This window comes from Mauremys reevesii, linkage group 7 (genome assembly GCF_016161935.1).
Source record: "Mauremys reevesii isolate NIE-2019 linkage group 7, ASM1616193v1, whole genome shotgun sequence".
Lineage (NCBI taxonomy): Eukaryota > Metazoa > Chordata > Testudines > Geoemydidae > Mauremys > Mauremys reevesii.
The window spans coordinates 65,833,762-65,855,424 of record NC_052629.1 but is presented as its reverse complement, the minus strand read 5'-3'; the positions used below and the strand labels follow the sequence as shown (position 1 = coordinate 65,855,424).

At 44.0% G+C, this 21,663-nt stretch overlaps 1 long non-coding RNA gene across 2 annotated transcripts; it reads left to right on the top strand.

The window, feature by feature from the left end:
- Window positions 1–14,496: 14,496 nt before the first annotated feature.
- LOC120408882 lies at window positions 14,497–20,067 on the top strand. Of its 2 annotated transcripts, none has more exons than XR_005600990.1 (4): window positions 14,497–14,576; window positions 16,113–16,798; window positions 17,695–17,740; window positions 20,003–20,067. It is a non-coding gene; the product is annotated as an uncharacterized LOC120408882 (long non-coding RNA). The 2 variants fall into 2 exon arrangements; XR_005600991.1 differs by having other exon boundaries at window positions 14,518–14,576; window positions 16,569–16,798.
- The last annotated feature ends 1,596 nt before the right edge of the window (window positions 20,068–21,663 follow it).

The following is a 21,663-nucleotide window of genomic DNA, read 5'->3' as shown; positions in this document are numbered from 1 at the left end:
CCAGCCAGGGGGCAGAGAGGAGCAGGGGGGTGGGGCCAGGGGGTGGAGAGAAGCCCTTGGCCAACTGGCAGGCAGGCCAAGAGGAGCAAGTGGTGGGCGGGGGGAGCCAGTGGGGTCTTGGGGCACAGTGCAAGCGGAGCAGGCTGGGGCCCCTTATGAGCATTGGCCCAGCTCCATGGTGCCACTGGCGCCATTGTAAACCAGGCACTGTTTACAAGTTAGAAGATTCCCCTTCCCCCAGCTGCCAGCTCTGCAGACTCAGATGGGGATCTGAGAGTCAACAAGAGGAAATGCAATTGTCTACAGCTTCTGGTGTGGTCTTTCGAGGGGTCTCTGCTGCTCCTGACTGGTCCCCCTTTGTTTGCCCCTGAACAGGATAGTTCTTGGACCCTCACTTGAATTGAATCTAGCAGACTGCTTCAGTATCTTGGCTGTGTTTGTGGAGGCGGCCTGGTGCCAGCATGTTGCCCCTTTGCTGTCTCAGGCCTTTCTGCCTCCTCTTCCTTCGCTGGACTCTTCCCTTTATAGTTGGCTTGTTTCCTCTGTTGGCTGCAGCTGTGGGTGCCTGGCTCCATGATTGGCAGCTTTTGCAGCTGCTTGGGGGTGTGGTCAAGTTGCTTGCCTCCTCCCCCTGCTGTCTGTGCTCAGGATGGGGTCTGTAGACCCCATTACAATAATAAGCAAGTGCAGAGTACTACAAAAAGGAAAAAAAACAACTACAAAAACAAAAAATCATTGGTATGATGGTTGTTGAAAGGGGGGCTAGGGGGACACAAATTGAATATGATGACATAAACAAAAAATGCAGGAAAAAAAAAAAAAAAGTGGGTGTTGGGGGGTGGTGATCATAGCAGTGTCATATGTAAATTGTGGGAGGTCCCACTCAGCCATGGTGAGGCCTTAGCTGGAGTACTGTGTCCAATTCTGGGTGCCACACTTTAGGAACGATGTGTACAAGTTGGAGAGAGTCCAGAGGACAGCAACAAAAATGAAAACCTGACCTAGGAGGAAAGATTAACAGAAGTATGTTGAGTCTTGAGAATAGATATCTTAGGGGGACCCAATAATAGTTTTCCAATATGTTAAGGGTTGTTTTTAAAGAGGATGGAGCTCAATTGTTCTCAATGTCCACTGAAGGAAGGACAAGAAGTAAGGGGCTTAACCTGCAGCGAGGGAGATTTAGGTTTGATATTAGGAAAATCTTTCTAACTCAAAGGATAGTTAAGCTCTGGAATAGGCGTCCTTGGGATTGTGGAATCTCCATCACTGGAGGTTTTTAAGAACAGGCTGGACAAACGCCTGTCAGGAATGGTCTAGGTTTACTTGATCCTGCCTTGGTGCAGGTGGCTGGACTTGATGAACTCTTGAGGTCCCTTCCAGGCCTGCATTTCTATGATTCTATGACACTGGTTCCCTCACCGGAGGAAGCCACCTCTGTGACTTAGCCTTGTAGTGACCACTTAGCCTTGGACAATCTGTCTGATGGAGCAGGGCCACATGACTGCTAAATCAGCATAGAGCCAGACTCTGCCCAGGAAGGGAGCCAGACACATAGCTCTGCACTTACCTGCCATAGTTGTGCTTGCTCCAGGCTGAGTTCGGCTATTCCAGATGCTATAAGAGTCACCGAGGCTCTAGTGGGTGGAGTTTGACCCTATCAGTTTATAGTTCAGCCTGCACTAGTATCAGCCTCAATTAAGTTCCACCTGTGATTTGGCCTTTCTAGTCACCTACCCAGTACCGCATATATCATAGATGAGAGCAGCTTATGGGCAGGTGAGCTGAGCTCCTCATTGCAATGTTTCTTCTTCTTCTGTGTGTACTCTCCTCCCTGCACTCCATCTCTGATGATTATAATTGTGTTTCCACTCCAAAGTCAATGTGGAATACTCACTGTTTGAAGAGAGGGGGGAGCAACTATTTTGGTTTATACCATACAACTGATATTTCTCACTGAGTTGTTTCCAGAATAGACTCTGCACCCTTTGTTACCCATGGAACAAATCTTTGCATCTGCCTCCTTCTCCTCAGATCACAGATTCTCTTCCAGATCAGATACCAGCATGATCGGTGCCCCACTCCGCACCTCTCCTTCCTGTACAGTCACAGTCTGCCCCTCTGTGCATACAGGGAAAATGCTTCAAACTTTGATTAACCACAGCTGCTCCCTACTTTTTATCTAAACCTATTTCCATCAGGAGTTCTGCCATCAGCCTCCCACAGAGACTCAATAATCCTGGAGATGTCCTCGGTATCTCTAGGGAATTTCCAGTTCAGATGTGGACCTGGATCTCTGAACATTCCTGAAGTCCAAGGGGGCTTTGATCCAGTATTCAGTTGGGGTCCATCTCTAGCAGGCTTATGGGAAGGGTTTGTAGATATCCCCTGAGCATCCCTTTGATTTTCTGGCTAGTGTAAGTTTGAAGTTTCGACTTAGTTTCAGCCAGAAAATCAAAGGGATGCGCAGGGGATATCTACAAACTCTTCCCAATCACAACCACATTGGTTGGCCCCATTCTAGATAGAAATAAGCCAAAGAGTGGCCAAATGAATACTGAATGTAGCTAACTAGAAACCAGACAGGGAGTGATAACTTGGCAAAGGCCTGCAGGTAGTTTTGGTAGAGTTGAGATTTTCCTAGGAAGGCAGAGATGAAGTAAAAGTCATGCCAACTAAGGCAAAGAGGAGCTTTCACCAGTGATTGTAGGAACTAGTGAGGATTAGAGAGATGCATCAGTTTTGGATCCAGATTTCAAACCCTTTCCCTTAATTCAGGGATGGTCATATCTCTGGTTGGTTCAGCCCCCTTGAAAGGCCAGCTGTGACACTTGGATCAGGAGATAGAGTTAAAATACAAACTTCCCTCTCCCGCAGGTTGGGAGCTTTGGTTGTCCAGGCTTGTGTTAAAATAAAACAAGACTCAGCCTGAGCCTAGATGCTGAGTAGAGCAGTATCTGAGGACATAGATACCAGCCTTCTAGGGCCCTGGCAATCCTTGGTCTAGATAGAAAGGACATGGGGTCATTCTTCATTTTCTGGTTTTTTCCTGTTCCTTTACTTCAGGCTCAGCCAGCCGCAGTGGGGTCAGGGCCGGTGCCAGAAGCTCTGGAGTTCCTGTAATACTCAGAGGAGATATACTGGGGCAATGGAGATTAGCTGCCGAGCCATAGCTAGGGATTCTCCTATTGGCTTCCTCCCAGCAGCCCCTAGTGCCGTGGGTGTGCCATTGGTGGGGCATAGGCACATCAGAGACAGGGAGGGGTGAAGAGCAATGCACTTCAGCAGTCCCCAGTTGGCAGATGGTCCCTTCAGGACCATGCTGGCTGGTGTATGTTAGAGCAGCTCCCAGGCCTGATGGCTCCTCGACACCTCTGCACTATCTGGCCGTAGCAGAAAATCTGACCCATAGTGTGTGAAGCCAAATGTGTTGGAAGCCTGTGGAAGTGCTGATAGCTCAAGTCCCATTTGAAATATAAATCTAGGCCTGCACTGGAACACCGCATGGGGCTGTTACTTCCAATCCTATAGCATTACCAGGAAAACTACGTCCATGCTCAACGTACCAGTGACATCCTTAAATTAATTTAACGGTTCAGGGTGGGGAGGAGGGAGAGCACTGATGGAGTCTTTCCATAAAATGATTAGTAGGGCTCAGATTTCTCATTGAGATAGTGCTGTTCACGAAGCATGTCACAAATTAAATGCAGGCTTGGGTTTCATTACATGTTGAAGGAAGGAATGAGCAAGCAGGGTTGAATCAACCGAGCTTTAAGCAGAAATGGGGTGAAAGCATTGCTATGCAGGTGTGATGGGGAATCATTAGGAGTCTGGGTCTCTGGGAAACTACTGGGATATTTGGGTGTTTCTGCTCCCAGCCCACTGTGTTTAAGGAGCAGACTAGTGGGCAGGTGAGAGGCTGCACTAGTCAGTGCTTTCCAGCAGGAGGAGCTGTGGCATTTCGATCACCTTCTCAGAATGCGGGTAACTAAATCACGGAACTAAATCCCTGCCAAAAGGGAGAACCTGACATGTGGGAAAAATGTCTCTCTGTATTGTAAATGTGATAGCAACATAGGATTCCCACTGCAGTCTCAGGATTTATTCTTCACTGTTATTGGAGCTGGCGGGGCTGAAAGGCTTGTATGTGAACTGATGAAATGCCCCCCATCCCCTCTTTTCTCTGGTTCTTTAGTGGAAGAAGCAATCTGGTTTTCACTGGGTGAAATTTCACACTTCCATGTAAGGAAAGGAATTGTGGGCAGCAGGAGTCCGCTGCCAGCAAGAACTGAAAACCAGTTGCGGTCACTCCAAAGCAAACAAGGACGTGGAAAGCCAGTTACACCCTGTAAAGATGGCATCCATGGTGATTCTCTCTGCGATGTCCAGATCACCTGGGTTCAGTTTTAGAAGGCTAGAGTCAATGCTTCTACCTCCCAGCTCTTCGTGGTCCTCCTGGGGTCTGAACATCAAGTGATTTTCTTTCTGCTTCACACATAAATATGGGTAATAAAAACATTGGAACTCTCACTGACTAATAATGCACAAAGCAGTCTGGAATCCAGCTGTCTAGCCCATAGCTGTGTGCTAACTGGAGTAAGACTATGCTTTCATCAGTCCTATACTGTGAGGAGAAATCAGCTGGCAGTAAAACCCAGGAGTCCCGACTCTGTGCTCTAACCACTAGACTACATTTGCAACGTTCAAACGTGAATGCAAATTTGCAAGAGTTGGAAATGTTGCTCAGCACTAATATTGATTATAAGACAGGAGATTGTCCATTGTGGCACTAAATGCCAAATCAATAAAGAAAATAAAATGTAGACTCACACTTGTTAGCATAACTGCAACAGCACCGAGCAAAAAGATTTCACATATTGGGAATCATAGACAGGTATAATAATATGCACTAAATGCCTTGGGATCTCTCTCACCCATCCTCCTCCCCATGTGGTTGTTTCACATTTGGATGGAAAAGTGAAACAGACTCCCATCTCTGAATGCTGCTGTGATCTGGGAAATACATTAAGGAATGGAGTAATTCTTCATCATGCTTTACCAATGTCATGTTCAATCCTGCATGCCTTGTTTAATCAAATTCCCCATTGACTTCAGAACATGACCTTCCAACCATTTATTTCTCTGCTTTTTAGCCTGATGTAAAATCTTTTTCCTTCCTAATATAATTCATTGTTCTATTAGGAGAAAAAATGTAAACAACAGATAAGTCTGGATGTTCCAGAGATAATAGATCAAACATTAATTTAGCCCTGAGGTTCACATTTTTTAAAAAGAGAGAGACACATTTCTGTAAATACAGTCTTTGATACATAATATTAATTTATCGTGAAAGAGTTTGCCCAGTGGTGATTGGATTTTCAAAAGCAATGGGACATGTTTTGATCATTAGAGATATAGGCTCGCAACACAAAGGGCCCCGCTCCTGATCTCACATACCCTGTTGCCAAACAGGCATTGAAGACAATGCAATTATTCTGGTGTAAAACCAGTGTAAGTGGAATGAGAGTCCAGCTCCTTCTGGTTTTGATTTGCATGATCCCCTTAGTATGTCCTGGTGTTGGCTGGAGCACAAACGCTGCAATGCCATGAAGTATCTTGATTCAGTGACGTTTCCAGTCTGCTATCCAGAGCACGAATGTTAGGTTAAGCAACCAAATGGAATCTCTGACCCTCACAAGCTTTGCCCACCGCCTCTCCCTAAGGATCATAGCTAGAGATGTGGCTCAAGCCCCAGAATCTGGATCTGGCTTCTACCCAGCTCAATATGTGGAGAATTCAGATCTGGAAGTTGATACATCCTGTCCAAATGAGATTGTTGGATCTGGATTCAGGTTCAGATTTTAATTCCTGAGTTTACAAAGTTTGGTTCAATGGGTCTCAGCACCCCCACTATACACATCGTTCCAGCACCACTGTGCTGACCACAGGGCCAGGATCAAAGCACTGTTAATGATTATTATTTATTAGGTACCCAGAAAGTGTGATGAGGAGTGGCAGTACAAAACCCTAAGATATACAGAGTATGTATTATTATGATTAGTTGTTATTATTATATTAGTCACAACTTGTATTTTGGTAGCACCTGAAAGCCCAGTCAGGGATTAGGGCCCCATTGTGCTAGATGCTGTACATACCCAGTGCAGAAAGACAGTCTCTGCCCTTAAAAGCTTACAATATCCAAGTGGCCTAATGCAGAGAAGTGCTGAATTCCATCATTTCCCATTGAAGTTAACAGTTTCCGTACATTCATCGATTCCAGTGCCAGAAAGGACTACTGTCATCATCTAGTCTGACCTGCTGTATAACACAGGCCAGAAAACTCCTCCAAAATAATTCCTTTTGCACTACAGCATAGCTTTAAAAAAATGATTTAAAAATTAAAAAAATGTAAATGGTCAGTGATGGAGAATCCACCATGACCCTTGGTAAATTGTTCCAATGGTTAATTACTCTCACTGTTAAAAATGTAAGCCTTGTTTCCAGTCTGAAACTGCCTAGCTTCAACTTCTAGCCATTCGATCATGTTACACCTTTGTCTGCTAGACTGAAGAGCCCATTATTAAATATTTGTTCCCATGTAGGGACTTATAGACTGTGATCAACTCACCCCTTAACCTTCTATTTGTTAAGCTATATAGATTGAGCTCCTTGAGTGTCTCACTATGAGGCGTTGATGATCAATAACTACTGGACAGTGATTTGTTGATCTCCCAGTACGATTAGCAATGTGAAATTTGTTAAGCCTCCTTGTCTGGGACAGCACCGAAGAACCATAGGACCAACTCTATCTGTAGACCAACTTAATGTGAAAGGCCTGTCACATGCTAAGTGTGAATGTCTTGCAAGATTTCTCAAGGCGAACAATATTGATGCTGTTGCTCTGCAAGAAACTCATGCTGCAAAGTACAAGCAAGCTGCAAGGCACAAAATTTATTGCTATGAACTCATAGCCACTGGGAACAACATAAAGTATGGCCTTCCCATGTACACCAGGCAGAATCTTACTGATGTGTGAGTCCTGGAGGAATCCAAGATCATAGGAATCTCTGTTGCCGCGACAAAAATCGGACAACTGACCATAACAAACACGTTATCATCTTTTCTTCACCCAACTGTGTACCTTGGTGACTTTAACAACTACCACACACAATAGGACTATAGAAGAAATGCTGCTGCTGGTGAACAACTCATAGACTGAGTCTCGTTTGCAGATCTTCACCTCCTTTTTGACCCCAAACAACCAGAGACTTTTTGCTCAGCCAGATGGAACACTGAACAAAAGACAATAACAGTGTTTCTCTGCAAGATTCACAAACAGCGCTTGGAAACTTTCCTCACATCCAACACCGCCCACTATTCTGCATGTCAATGTAGGAGTTCCACTGATTGAATCAATAGTGAAACTCCACTGGAATTGCCACAGTGAGAACTAACTTGCATATACTGCAGAAGCTGAAAACTGGATACACCATAGCAACTCAATCCCAGAAAACAATGATTGCTTTGTTTATCTTCTTATCCAAGATGGCATGGTACACATTCCCTGCAGCTATCACAAGGTCTATACTCCTTGCTCGCAGCCAGAGACAGAAGCGCTCTTCAAAGAGTATGAGAAGAGCAGTGATCTGGACATAGAAAAGCACCAACAGAGTCACTGAACTTTTCCCGCCTGACAATGGGAAGAGTTAGTGGTGGGTCTTGACCCCACTCATTCCAGTCCCAAAGCCGGAGCACTGTCAATGGAAAGTAACAGCTAGTGCTGTCACCTCACACTTTCTCTGTAACTCGAAGATCAAAATGGACAAGCTGACTAGAGAGAAGGTTCAGAAAGAGCTCTGTCAGAGGGCGCATCACTCTCCGTTGGGCTGGCGCCTTCTCTTGGTTACTTTGGGGATTAGCTCGAGGCCGGTGCCCCCTGTCCGTGGCTTTCACACTGTCACTGCATCCGCTGGCAGCCCCTCTTGCAGCCTCAGGAACTGCAGCATCCTCTTAGTGAGTCCATAGGGCTGAGTCACCATCTGCATTCCCTCCTTCCCCTTCCGGGAGTTAGTATCACAGTCTAATAGTCCAGACACTTCCCTGTGGTGAGTGACGGGCCGGGGGGAGGTCCCTAGCCCATCCATTACTCCAGGTCCCAGCTCAGGGACCCTGTAGATGGCAGCCACACATGCTGCGTCCCCTCCAACTGCTCAGTACATTTCCCTGAGCCACTTCCCCATGGTCCCACCACCTTCTTCACTTTTACTTCAGGACCTCAGCTTGCCAGCCCTAGCTGCCAGCCAGCAGTTCCCTCTTGCTCCCTTCACCCCTGCTGGCAACTGCTCTGTCCATGGTGCCACAGGACTCAGCCTGCTAGAGACACAGTCCTGACTCCTTGAGATCCCAGCAGCCACTGACCACCTATGGCCCAGATGAACCTGCTGGGCCCCTGATTGGTTGTTTCCTGCAGCTCTTCCCTGATAGGCTGAGGTCAACAGAGCCTCTCTAGGCTGCTTGGAGGACTCACCTTGACTGCTCACACCTGGGATTAACCCTTTTTACACCTGTGTGGGATAGACACCCCATCACAAACTCATTCTGAACAGCCAACAGAGCCATGCCACTTCATCACTATCATCTCCATGTGGTGTAGAAGATACACAAAAGGCCCTTATGGCCACTAGAAGCAGAAACATTGCTGGCAAGGATGACATGTATCCTGAATTCCTCAAATATATGGTCCAAAGAGATAGGTATGGTTGGCAGATCTCTTCACTGCTGTATATTCAATGGGGAACATCCCCAAAAGCTGGTATGAAGCAATAGTCACTGCCCTCCTCAAACATTGGAAACCACTAAATGATGCCCCCAGTAATTACCCAATATCACTCCTTTCCACAATTCACAAGTTGTGGGAGAGGATCTTACTTGCCCATTTCACCCATATTGTTGAAGCCATCCTGCCAAAGGACCAGGCTGGTTTTAGATCAGGATGAAGCTGTTGCAACTAGGTTCTCACCATTTCTAGTCACCCTGAGGCTGGCTTCCAGTGGAACCTAAAAATTAGAAGAGCACTGATAGATTCATCTGCTGGCTGTAACACAGTATGGAGATATGGGCTATTGCTCAAGGCATCAAGGGTCATCAAATGCCATAGCACTGTGCAACTCCTGGCCACAGTGTTGAGCAACCAGAGATGCCATGTACATATGAATGAGAAGATCAGGAAAGCATGTGCCCTCAATGATGGTTTGCCACAAGGTTCTGTGTTGGCTCCTTCACTATTCATCATCCACTAGGTGACCTATGCAGTCCCTTCTAACCCTATGATTCTATGATTAGTAACTCACCTGACACAATTTTGCATGTTTGTCTATGCTGATGACATTGCTGTTGTGGTACAAGGCAAAAATCCCCCCACCATTGACGACACCCTCTGTACTGATAATGGTGCAATGGAAAATAATGGAAGCTCTGCCCCAACACCTCCGAAACCTTGTAATTAGCTTTTAACCTAAACAACAAAGCTGCCAAGGAACCACTGAATGTCACCTTTGGAAGTTGACAGGTGTGAAACAAGCCCTATCTGAAGGACTTGAGTGAAACCATGAACTGAAGCTTGACTTTTAAAGCTCATATGGAAAAGTCAGGCAAAAAGGCAAAAGCCAGGACTAGCCTCCTTCCAAAACTTGCGGGCCCAGCATGGGGGTGCCAATGCGCACACACACTTCGAACAGCAACTCTAGTTGGTATGTTCGACCACTGAATATTGCACAACAGTCTGGGCAGACAGCTCACATGCCAAATTTCTGGACACACATCTTAGTGCTGTGATGAGAATCATAACTGGAACATTAAAATCAAGATTTGTTCGATGGTTGCCTGCTCTGGCACATGTACCTCCCACTCACAATCTAGAGAGAGAGAGACACACACAGCTCATGAGTACAATTGAACCATGGTCAGCTTGAACTTACCAGTTCTTGAGGACCTCTAGAGCCTTCTGAAGACACACATTAAATCTCACAGGCTTTTTGGGATCAGACTAAAGGTCTTAAGGCACCCTCATTCAGTCCTGAAGCACATTGGAAAAAATTCTGGGATAATGCTAATGTCCCAAACAAACACTTAATTGTTGACCCCACAAAAGAACTCTCAGGTTTTAACCTACCCCAGAAACAATGATCCGCACTGAACCATTTCAGAACAGCATGGCCGACACTGTCATCTTTTACACCTTGGGAAGAGGAAAGACTGCACAATGTGCCTGTGGACACCAGCTGCAAACTATGGACCACATTCTAAATCGGTGCCTGCTTTAATCATTTGGCAGTGGCATCTCAGACTGACACCAAGCCACTTCTGAAGCTAATCACTGGCTCATTAATCTGGACTTGCTTATCTGAATGTTGCTAAGCACCTCTCTTGCCATACAAAAGAAGAAGAAGACTGTAAGGCAGGTTTTCTAATCCTGTCATGATTTTTGTGGCTCTTCTCTGAACCGTCTCCAATTTATCAACATCCTTCTTGAATTGTGGACATCAGAACTGGACACAGTATTCCAGCAGTGGTCGCACAAGTGCCAAATCCAGTGGTAACATAACCTCTTTACTCCTACTTGAGATTCCCGTTTGTACGCATCCCAGGATCACATTAGTCTTTTTGGCCACAGCTTCACACTGGAAGCTCATGTTCAGCTGATTATTCATCCCGATCCCTAAATCTTTTTCAGAGCCACTGCTTCCTAGGACAGAGTCCCCCCTCCTGTAAGTACGGCCTGTATTCTTTGACCCTAGATGTATACATATACATTTAGCTATATTAAAATGAACCCAGTTTACCAAGTGACAAGTCCTCTTCATTATTTACCACTCCTCCAATTTTTGTGTCACCTACAAACTTTATCAGTGATGATTTTGTTTTCTTCCAGGTCACTGATAAAAATATGAAATAGTGTAGGTCCAAGAACCGATGCCTGTGGATCCCATTAGAAACCCAGCTGCTCAATGATGATTCCCCATTTACAATATTTGAGACCTGTCAGTTAGCCAGTTTTTAACCTATTTAATGTGTGCAGTATTAATTATATATCTTTCTAATTTTTTAATCAAAATGTCCTGTGGTACCAAGTCAAATGTGATGATCTTGTTGTTAATACCTTGCTGTAAGAACTTGCTCCTTGTAGGCTCTAGATCGTCTCCTTCATCTGCCCTTGAGAATATTCCAGCTTCCTGATAGGTTCTTCTATGGTGATCATCACTATGATGTCTGGGCACCTCACGGATCTGAATTCATTTGCCTTCACAAGACTCCTGTGAGGTAGGGAGCCAGTATTGTGCCTGTAATACAGAGGGGGAACTGAGGCACAGAGAGGCTTCGATCTGGGAAAGTGCTTAAGCATGTGCTTTCTTGAAGCAGGGCCAGGGAGATTAAGTGATTTGTCCATGGACATATAGGAATTGCTACCCTGGATCAGATCCAAAGTCCATGTAATCCAGGATCCTGTGTCCAACAGTGTCTAATACCAGATGCTTCAGAAGATGATGCAAACCCCTACAACCCTAAAACTTTGTCATGGACAAGTATGGAACCAGCTGCCAACAAAGGAAGCTTCTTTCTAACTCCTATTGATTAGTGTTTAGCAAATGCCCAAAGCATGTCCCTTTTTCATTTTAAAATACCTCCTGTCTCATTTATCTGTGGATTTTCTCATAACTCATATGGATGTGTAATCCTTTTCTGAATCATATTAATCTCTTGGCCTCAATGAGATCTAGTGGAAATGAGTTCCACAGGATAATGATGTGTTTTGTAAAGAAAATATTCCCTTACATATACGACAGCCAAGAACTGAAACCAGATCTCCTGGGTCTCCATCCAGTGACTCAACACAAGACCCTCCTTCCTTCCATTTAGTTTGCTTCATAAGCACCTGTTAGACACAGATAATAATTACAGACAGTTGTGACAAGTTCTAGAGCTGAGGGCAGAATTTGGCTCTTTAACTGCATTCCTCAGAGAATTACCTGTCAGGTCAGCTATGAAGCAAGGAAAATTTTAAATAATGGGACAATGATTTAATATTCCAGAAAATCCTGTAGATTAAGCAAAAAAACATCAGCCAATTTTCCTAGAGTTTTCTGCAAATGTCTCCCAGCCATTGGGTTACTATGTTGACATTGCTGGTTTACTGGGGGGGCTCTCAGGGGCTGGGAGCAGTGGTGCCAATTAGGGAAACCTTTGTGTGTGTGTGTGTGTGTGTATGTGTGTGTGTTTGTGTGTGACAAACATCTTCTTCCCCTAAGGTTTTTGCGTTTGCTCAAAGTTCGACAGGCCATGGAGTCACGGGGAGGGGAGGCAACAATGGCCCAGCCACTTTTATGCCGTAGTTTGGTACTAAACTGGTACGGTTGCTGCTGGACTGGTCTGGAGCATTGCTCTGGCTGTGTGGTCACAGTGCCACTCACATTTGAACCAGCCACTCCTCTGTACAGCTGGAGGGCAGCCAGTCCAAATGGTGTTGGAACCTAGTGCCTGGGGAGTCTGCTGAGAACTCAACTCCTGGCTGCACCGGCTCATGCATTGTATAGGTAAGAGGGAGAGGCGATTCCCTGGCTGACAGAGACCTGGGGGCCCTGAGGGCAGAGTGGGTGGGGGACGCATGAGCAGGGAATGGAATGGGGTCCTTGCCGGTGGTGGGCAGGAATTGGACTTTGTCCCCCCTAAGAAATAGCTGAATTGGTGCCAGTGGCTGGGAAGGGGGACTTGAAGCAGAGCTCCATGTGGCTCTAAAGCTTGTCTCTCTCACCAACAGAAGTTGGTCCAGTAAAAGATATGACCTCACCCTCATCTCTCTGATATCCTGGGACCAATATGGCTACACCACCACTGCAAACATTGATCTCTGTACTCAGTTAGGGGTAGGTAAGGGCCTTTTTTTTTATAGGACTCCACCCCAGGTAACCTCAGGTTTCTCCTGCACAGTGCTGGAGCTACTTCCAGCCCAGCCCCAATTACACTAGGAAATTATGGGGATATACCTTAAAAGGAAACCCTAAACTATGTACAGCACTGAAGGACATTTATTCAGGACTGCTGGACTCAACCTTCCAGCTTGGCTGATGACTTACCAGTGACCAAACCTCTCTGGGCAAAATTCTTCACTGTTGTACATTGAGAGCAGAGCTGGGTGAATAAATGATTTGTTTTGGTTCACTGGCAGTTACAATAAATAAATAAAAATTCTGTTAGACCCAAACCAAATTTGAAAATTGCAAAAAATGGCAGCAAATTGAAAAAAAAATCCATTTCGGGTCCAACAAAACAGGTTGTATGACCTGAACCAAAACATTTCAGGCGTTTAAAAATTGCTAGATCCGCAAAAGAACCAAAATGAGTTGCCATAACAATATGGACCATGCATAAAAAGAGTGAGAGCGGCTGTATACACTGCTGGTTAGAGGGCTCAGCTAGGAGATGGGAGACTCACGATCCATTCCCTGATCCAATGAGTATTTTTTAGAAAAAGTGAAGCAGCTTTAATAGGAGAGATTGAGAGAGCCCTCCTCCACATCCCCAATATTGCATAGCCCAGTGCCTAGGCCACTATCCTGCAATGTGGAAAACCCAATTGCCTCCCTTCTCCTCATCAAGTAAAGGGGGAATGCAACCACATTGCAGGTCAGTGTCCCAACCACAGGACTAGGAGTTATAAGGAGTCCTCCTCCAGCGACTTTGTGAATGGCACTTCAGTACTGAAAAAAAAAGTGTCTGGAACTATTTGGCTAATTAGAGTCAAATTTTCAAATAGTTTTGGGTTGACCGAAACTGCACTTATTGGCAAACTAATTGTGTGAAATTTTTCATCCAGGTCTAATCCAGAGTAACTCCACTGAATTCACGGCAGTTCTTCCGGACCTATGCTATGTCACTGAGAGCAGAATTTGGCCCACAGTGTTGGGTGAAGATGAACTTTTGGCATGAGGGCCAGATTCCAATCTCAGTTATTCTGGGGAAAGTCCAAGGTAGTGTCACTGAAATAAGTGCAGTTACTGCTGATATACACAGGTGTAACTCTGATCAGAATCTGGCCCTCAGCCTAAAAACTGAATGCTGGTGACACATGAACAGCTCAACCTATGCCCTTCTGTACATTAGGGCTTCCAACTTTTTGTAGCTGCAGAGAAAGTATCCCGAGTCGTTTCCCATCCGAATAATAATAGAAGAGTTGACTTAATAGCAATTATGGGCCCCTTCTCAGTTCAGCAGGAGGATCCAGTGTGTTTGATCTATATCTGGTCTCCTGCTGGAAAGACCAAAATAATCTAAGCAAAACAACATTAACAGGAAGCCTGCTTTTTTCAGTAAGAATAACTGAAAGAACATAGAATCTTAAATACAGTGGGCTCTAAATGCATTGGTTTTGCCATGAACTATGTCCATTGTTACATCAGCAGTGCACTGCATAATTCTGGGATTGCCCATAGCTCAATAGTTCCACACACATATGAGTTTAGCCAACACAAATGGCACTCTCATACTTTTACTGGTGTAAATGAAATATTCAAGTATGAAACAAGGTAACTTCAAATAACCGGATCAACTTGATAGCAAAGGAGACAAGGCTTTGGACAGGAATTCTGCTAGACTTACTCACTTACTATCAATATGAAGGCCTAGGAAAGGCACTGTTGGGGAATACTACCTTAAAATGACTCCCATAGAGCTAGCTGACAATTTTTTTAATTATAAGACGTATGTATTTATTGTAAAAAAAAAAAAAGAGGGTTCATAAAAAAATTTCTTTCTGAAAATAACACTTTCAACATTTTGTTTACTGTTTTCCAACTGAAATTTTTTTGCAAGACAGTCAAAAAATTGGGAAAATAGTTTTTTTCTGCACTTCCTTAACTTTTCAAATTTTCCCAGAGGAAAATCATTATTTCTTGACAGGAAAGTTTGGAATGGGGAGTTTCCCTGCAAAAATTCCCCAGGGAGAACTCCCATTTTCTAGTCTCCCAGAGCTAGAAATGCACCCAATTTGGATCCCCAGATCCAACCTTTCCCCAAACTTTGCAGCTGTTTGGATTCGGATCTGACTCCAGATCTGAATTTGGACCTTGCACCAATCTTTTCTTGAAGCTTTTCCATGAGGCTAACTCTAGTGAGGTCAATAGGTGTTTTGAGCACAAAAGCACTAAGAAATCAGTCATTTGTATAATTTTCCATATTAATAGTTATCTATCTAGTCAATTTGTCCAAAAGATCATAATGAAGCTTAAATCAAGAAATAAAAAGTGGATCTTTCTTTTTAGCAAAGTGGAGAAACAGAAGAAGTGAAGCATTTTGCATTAAAATGAAAGGAAGCTAGATACTAATATTTTATGTATAGCTAAAAATGAATAATATGCAGCTGATTTGTCTAACATATTACTGAGCTGATATATTAATTACAGCTTGTCACAAAACGGGTTTTTTCCTCAGAAAATTTTGACTTTTGATCAAAAAATAAACCTGAAAAACTAAACGTTTTTGGTCTTCACAAACAAACAAACAAACAAACCATTTGAAAACATCCAAAACCCAAAAATATTCTTTGGCCAAAAACTGATGAAAACCAAAAAAATGTACAGTTGTCACCAAAAAATTTCAGGTTTTGGATTATTGGTTTGTTTCAAAGCAAACACTGCCCATGAAAATTTTCATTTAGTCAAAAGCCTAATTTTCCAATGAAAAAAAGTGTTAACAGAACAGTTTCTATCAGTCCTAATGCCAATGTTGCGCTGCATTTATTTACAAACCCTTCTAGATGGAAATGGCAAAAAAAGAGAGTATTTTACTGGACTGTAGTTACTATAAACTAGAGATGGGCCAGACCCAGAACTCCAGATCCAAACCACCATACTCCAAGATGCAGGCTTGGAATATCATGGATCTAAGGCCTGATTTTTTTTCCTGTTTCTGCTATAAATCCTGTTTCTGAGCTGCCAAACCATCTAGAACCTCATATATAGTCTCCAGATGAATTTCTGAGACATCTACATCTCAGTCCTGTTCCATTTGAGATATAGGATTTTTAATCACGATTAACACACAAAAAATGTCTTTCTTTCCAGCGCCATTATTTTTGTCCACGAGGAACATATCGCTCATTCTAATGCAGCATGCCACCATCATTTGTCTGTCTGAGCTGGATAATAATGGTTTTGCCTGTCTCTCTGTGTGATTGTTTTGATTACTGGAATGAACTCTTCCACTGCATGCGCATTTGTATGCCTTGACTTTGAAACGACACCCAGGTACAAAGGACAGCACTCCATCTAAAGACGTTCAGTGGATATATTACAGCAAATCAGTGTCAACTCAGACAATCAGGTCTTCATGGCAACAGAAGCAACTCACAACCTCCTACTCCAAACAGCTACTACAATATTTAATTGTTTTATAATTCTCTGTCTATTCCTTCTTCTTCCTGCTACTTCTAGGGTATGGTGCCATTCATGGCCATGGGATGAACTGATGTCCAGAACAGCTAGAGTTTTGTGACTGTTCATTCTCCCTTTTCCCTCCAGATGTTCTTTAATTCCACAGAGTCGGACGTATCATCCTAACTAGCCCCTGGTGAGGATGATAGCAGTCAGTGGAAGCAGCCACCGTCCTTGCTAGGGGCCCTGCATCATCAGTGATTAAACAGGAAAGAGACAGGCATCCTGTTCTCCCAAAGCTGTCTGTAGCCACAATTGCATGTGATCCCAATTCAGAGTCCTCTCTAGGAGGTATGTGGAGTCCCAGGCTATGGCAGGTGGGTGCTGGCTGCATTCCCATATATAATTATGCTTCATAGAGGTGGCTTTATTAATATTGTTCTTGTGCTTAGTTATTTCCTGGCATGTCCGTCAGGTCTGTGAGCGGGTAGATACAGGAAATGTCTGTGCATTAGCACCGCCTGCAAATGAGTCCCTCTGGTCATTTTGCATGTTGGATCTATAATCCATTGGGGCCATATTCCAGGGTAGAATTTACAGTGGTATAAACTAGACCCCCTTACGCATGTCCCTACATCTAGTAACTCCTGCAGTTCCAATGTGGGAGGGAGTCTAAGCGGTTGTATATACACTAGCTGGAAAATAAAATCACAAAATCAGTCTTAATTCACCACTTTAGTTATTTCTATGCAATGGGGACACTATTTGGGGTTAAAAGGGTCCTATTTTGATTTAGCTCAAATCTATAACATTTCCTCCCCCATTACTTAAAAATGGAGAAAGTACATTTTTTCCCTCTCCTCGTGCTCTACAAGTGACTGGACTGTTTTTGCTCAAACTTTCAAAAAAAATTATTTTGGGACAGAGACAAAGCCTGGAAAATTTCAGCCCCCAAAGCAAGCACTTTGGAAAAGGAAGTGATTTTAAACAAGGGGTTAACAAAGAAACCCTTATGGGCTTATCTATAAAAGTAGCTAGCATCTCCCCCTTTATAATACAGGAGCAGATCCTTCATCTAGGCATTCCTGGTAAAGGACAAGATCCTTTTGAAGGGGAATACTTTGATACAGTATGCTTTGCTTTCTGTTTAACAAGTTAGTAATGAAACTGTAGGCCTGATGCATTCTTATAACGGACTTTTTCAAAGCACGCTACAATCCATAACGAACTGACCCCCCCCAAAGTAAATCAGTATTATGATCTCATTTTACAGATAAGAAAACCTGGACACGGGGCCAAATTCAGAGATGATGTACAAGGTGGTTCACCTATATAGTCTTTACCCTTTACATACTTACTGCTCTCATCAATGCACAGGAAAGTCTAACTGGTGTAAGGTCCAACAGGGTGAAGATACATTAATCGAGATCTTCTTACACTGTTAGTTGCTTTTCTTGTTCTGTTCCTCTCTTCCGGCCATTTGGTGTGAACTACACCAGCTTGGACTCTCCTTCACCTCGGTAAGGGGGTATACGTGAATATCAGAGATTTTACACATCGCTTCAGGATTTGACCCAAATTCAGAGGTGATATGTCAGTGTGAAGTTATAAAAGGTATAAGTTACATCAACAGAGACTCCTGTCTGATTTTGGCCCAGAGGAGTCCAGTGACCTGCCTAGGGTTACAAGCCAAGTCTGTGGGAGAGGTAAGATTTGCACTCAGGAACCTCTGCTTTCTTTTCATCTATTTGGCCTCTTCAAAGTATCTCCTAGAGGATGAATATAGATTTCATTCCAAGCGCCAGAGCTTGGAATGTGTCTCCTGAATTACCTTTGTGTGCCTTGCCCTAAGAGAGTCCAAGGAGGTGGAAATGAATGCGGGGACCCTTTATTAGCATTCTTTGCACAGCAGTTCCATATCGTGCTGAAAGATCCAGTGACATGCCGTAGACAGAAGGAAAGTGGCATTTAATAGTGTAAAAAGCTGTGCATTATTGGCTGGAAATGTTTTGGCTCCATTGGATTTTAAACTTGTCTGAGTGCTTGAAAAATGTTCAGATTTAATATAATTTGATTCAAAATTCCAACCGAGGCTCTGTGTAAAATCCTCTTATGGGATAAGTGTCTTGGTTTACAGCAGATTAAGACTCTTTCTGAAACACCCTCAAGCTCAAAAACCAATTTAAGGTGCTGGTTTCTACGGAGATCAGATTGCTGCTGGAGTCAAAATTACAAATCAGTGTCAAGTCTAATGGATAAATATTATCCACAGATTTCTGCTGGGAATTATTTGTTTCAAACTTGCTTGAACAAGCCTTCATTTTAAGAAAGGAAGGACATTTTGTTTCATTCAGAGAAGTACAGCAGCTGCAAAACAGGAAATAAAAAGGGAAATGGAGGAACTGGGAAATGGGTCCTTCTAAAAATGTTTTTTTGGATTCTCTCTCATAGAGATAACATCAGACAGGACCATCGGATTATCTAATCTGACCCTCCTGCATAACATAGGCCAGAGAATCTCACCCAGAAATTTGTGAAGTGCCCCAATAATGCCTGGTTGAATATGTTCCCGGTTGCATCTGTTTCTCCATTTCCTGTTAGGGCAAACTCTCTGCTCAGAGCCCTGTGGTGGATCTTGACTCTAATGTTCTGCTTTCTGGTGGCATGATTTTGCTCTCTTTGCCTCATCATCACATGAGCAGAGCTCCCATTGGGCCAGATTCTGCTCTTATCTACACCAGGGTAAATCAAGTCGCCTCATTGGAACCAATAGTTATTCCAGGTTTAACTGAGATCAGAATTTGCCCTGATGAAACAACCCGAGTCAGATTAGACCCTCAATGGCCTTGTAGGTGTGATCACATCTCTCTCTCGTAGCTGGTTCCAGTGACTACAATTGTGTGCAAATGACATCTAAAGGGGCTCTCCTATAGTTCATATAGATGCCTGCATGTGTAGTGCGGGAGGTCCTGGGTGCTATCTCCCACTCACAGCTGGAAAATCACAGGGTATTACATAGGCATGCTGTGAATGCAGAGAATATCAGAGTCAAGATCCACCTCAGAATGGAATTTTTCATCAAAAATTGTTGAAGATGACATCAAGTGGCCCCTGGATTTTAGCTCAAGCAGGAGGCACCATACATGGAAAAACACCCAGCCATAAAAATGTTATTTTTTCTTAAGAAACATTTAATATGTGTGTGTGTGGGGGCGGGGGAAGGGGCAGGACAGGAGGGGTTAATCATGTCATTGCTTACTAAAGAAAACATTTTCTTTTTTGGGCCGTACAATGTATTTTTAATTGGCAACTCTCAGAGATGAGAGTGCAACACAGGGTGAAGCAAACAATCCTCAACAGTCCACCAGGGGAACAACAGCTCATTACCACGGGCAAAGCTAGAGTTCAGGCTTGCTTATTTTTGGCTTCAAGTCCCTCCATTGTGGGAAAAGAGCTTTTTTAACTTTTAATAAAATCTGCACATTGTTGTTCGCCTCACTCCGATGAGGGTCTGGATTGATGTTATTATATGATCTTTGCCAGATTTGTAACTTTCTCTTTTTTCTTCTTCTTCCTACAAGGGTAAAAGATCTTATTCCGAAACCCCACAGACTTTGCCAGCATGCGGAGATGAATAAATACTGGGAAATGTCCAGAACTGCTGCCAGGTTTTGAAATGAACCAAAAATGTTTGTGTGTGAGAGAGAAATATATGTAGAGACAGAAGGAAAAATACGCTATGGATGCTCTTGGGGTCAGGAGAGATCTCTAATAAGAAACACATTTGGAGGCAGCCATAGGATTAGTTTTACTGTGCACATTTACAAGTCCGTGAGCAGTGAGTTTGCTGTGTAGCTATTTTTATAGCTAATCGTTCATAACACACAAACCCACAGACCTCGCTCTGGCAACACTCCCGTTGACTTCAGTGGGAATTTTGCATACTGCAGGACTGGGTGCAGGATAAAATATTGCTTCTGAAGAATTGCCTGGAATTCCTTCAATGGGCACTTGGCTTAGGTATCTCAAGGATGAGATTTGAGTCAAGGTGTAGGCTGCATAAGGTTTAGCCTCATGAGACTTTTTGCCTCTATCATCATCCTATGGAATTTCTTTGCTATGACTTGCAAATGGACTTTTCACATGACTGTCAATTAATCTATACTAATAATTAACAAATGGCTTGGCTCTCTTACATACCTTTTGTCCCAAAGCTATTTGCAAACTGATATGTAGGAATTGCATCACCTCTGAGGACATGCAGATTTCACACCACTACTGGGGTACGTTACAGGAGCCATGTGGACCACGTCAGAATTGCCCCATTGACATGAAGCCTCCACTGGCATAGAGGTCAAAAGCTGCATGGCATGAAGCACCTCTGAGGCAGCAGTGGGAAGGGGCTTTTTGGCTAAGCACACTACGGCAAAGCCCCACTCTTCCAATAACTCCCACAGGACCTTTAATATCAACCAGAGCAGATGGGACCTGAGTTTTAAAATCATTATTGGAAAAGCCCCCAGAGAGAATGCTCCACGGAACTCAGTTATGGCCCAGTTTTTATAACACTCCCCCCCTCCTGGTGTATTGATTCTTTATTGCCATCCAATGGCTGACTGTCCCATTCAGAGCTGCGGCTGGCTTGGGGATACCAGTTGGCCAATGGACAGTAGGAAGAAGTAGATCTCTCTTATGAGCTGTTTAACCCTTTACTCTGAGATCTTTGCTACTTAATGCAAAATAGGCCCCACCTTTGGCTCATAGGGGTTAAGTAGTTAATATTCTCTGGGGCTTGACTATTTTTAAATTCACTGCCCATGGAAGGAACAAGATTGTGTTACTGAAGGTTGGCACTGGTTGGGAGTGCACAGATTTTGGAAGGGCAGCACAAAGAGCTTGGACTGGAGTAACCAGTCATCAGAGGCATCCAGTCAACTGTGGCTCCAGTGAGAAGGGGCAGGCAGCAAGTGCGGGGAGGTTCTGGGGTGTTGCACCTGGAGTCAGATGAGGAAGCACCTGGCTCCATGCGGGAGGTGGAATTGGTGATGGTGAGAACCCGGTGTTGAAATCAGACAGGGGCAGTGCAGAGGTGTTGCAGAGAGCTGGGGCTGTGTACGTGGTAACAGAAGGCAGGCATTGCTGCTGGGGCACATGGAATCCTAATGGGAAGGAAGCAGTGGTTAGGCATGGAGGGGACAGCTGGTTAAACTGATTCCCTGTGTACCTGAACCAACAGCATTTC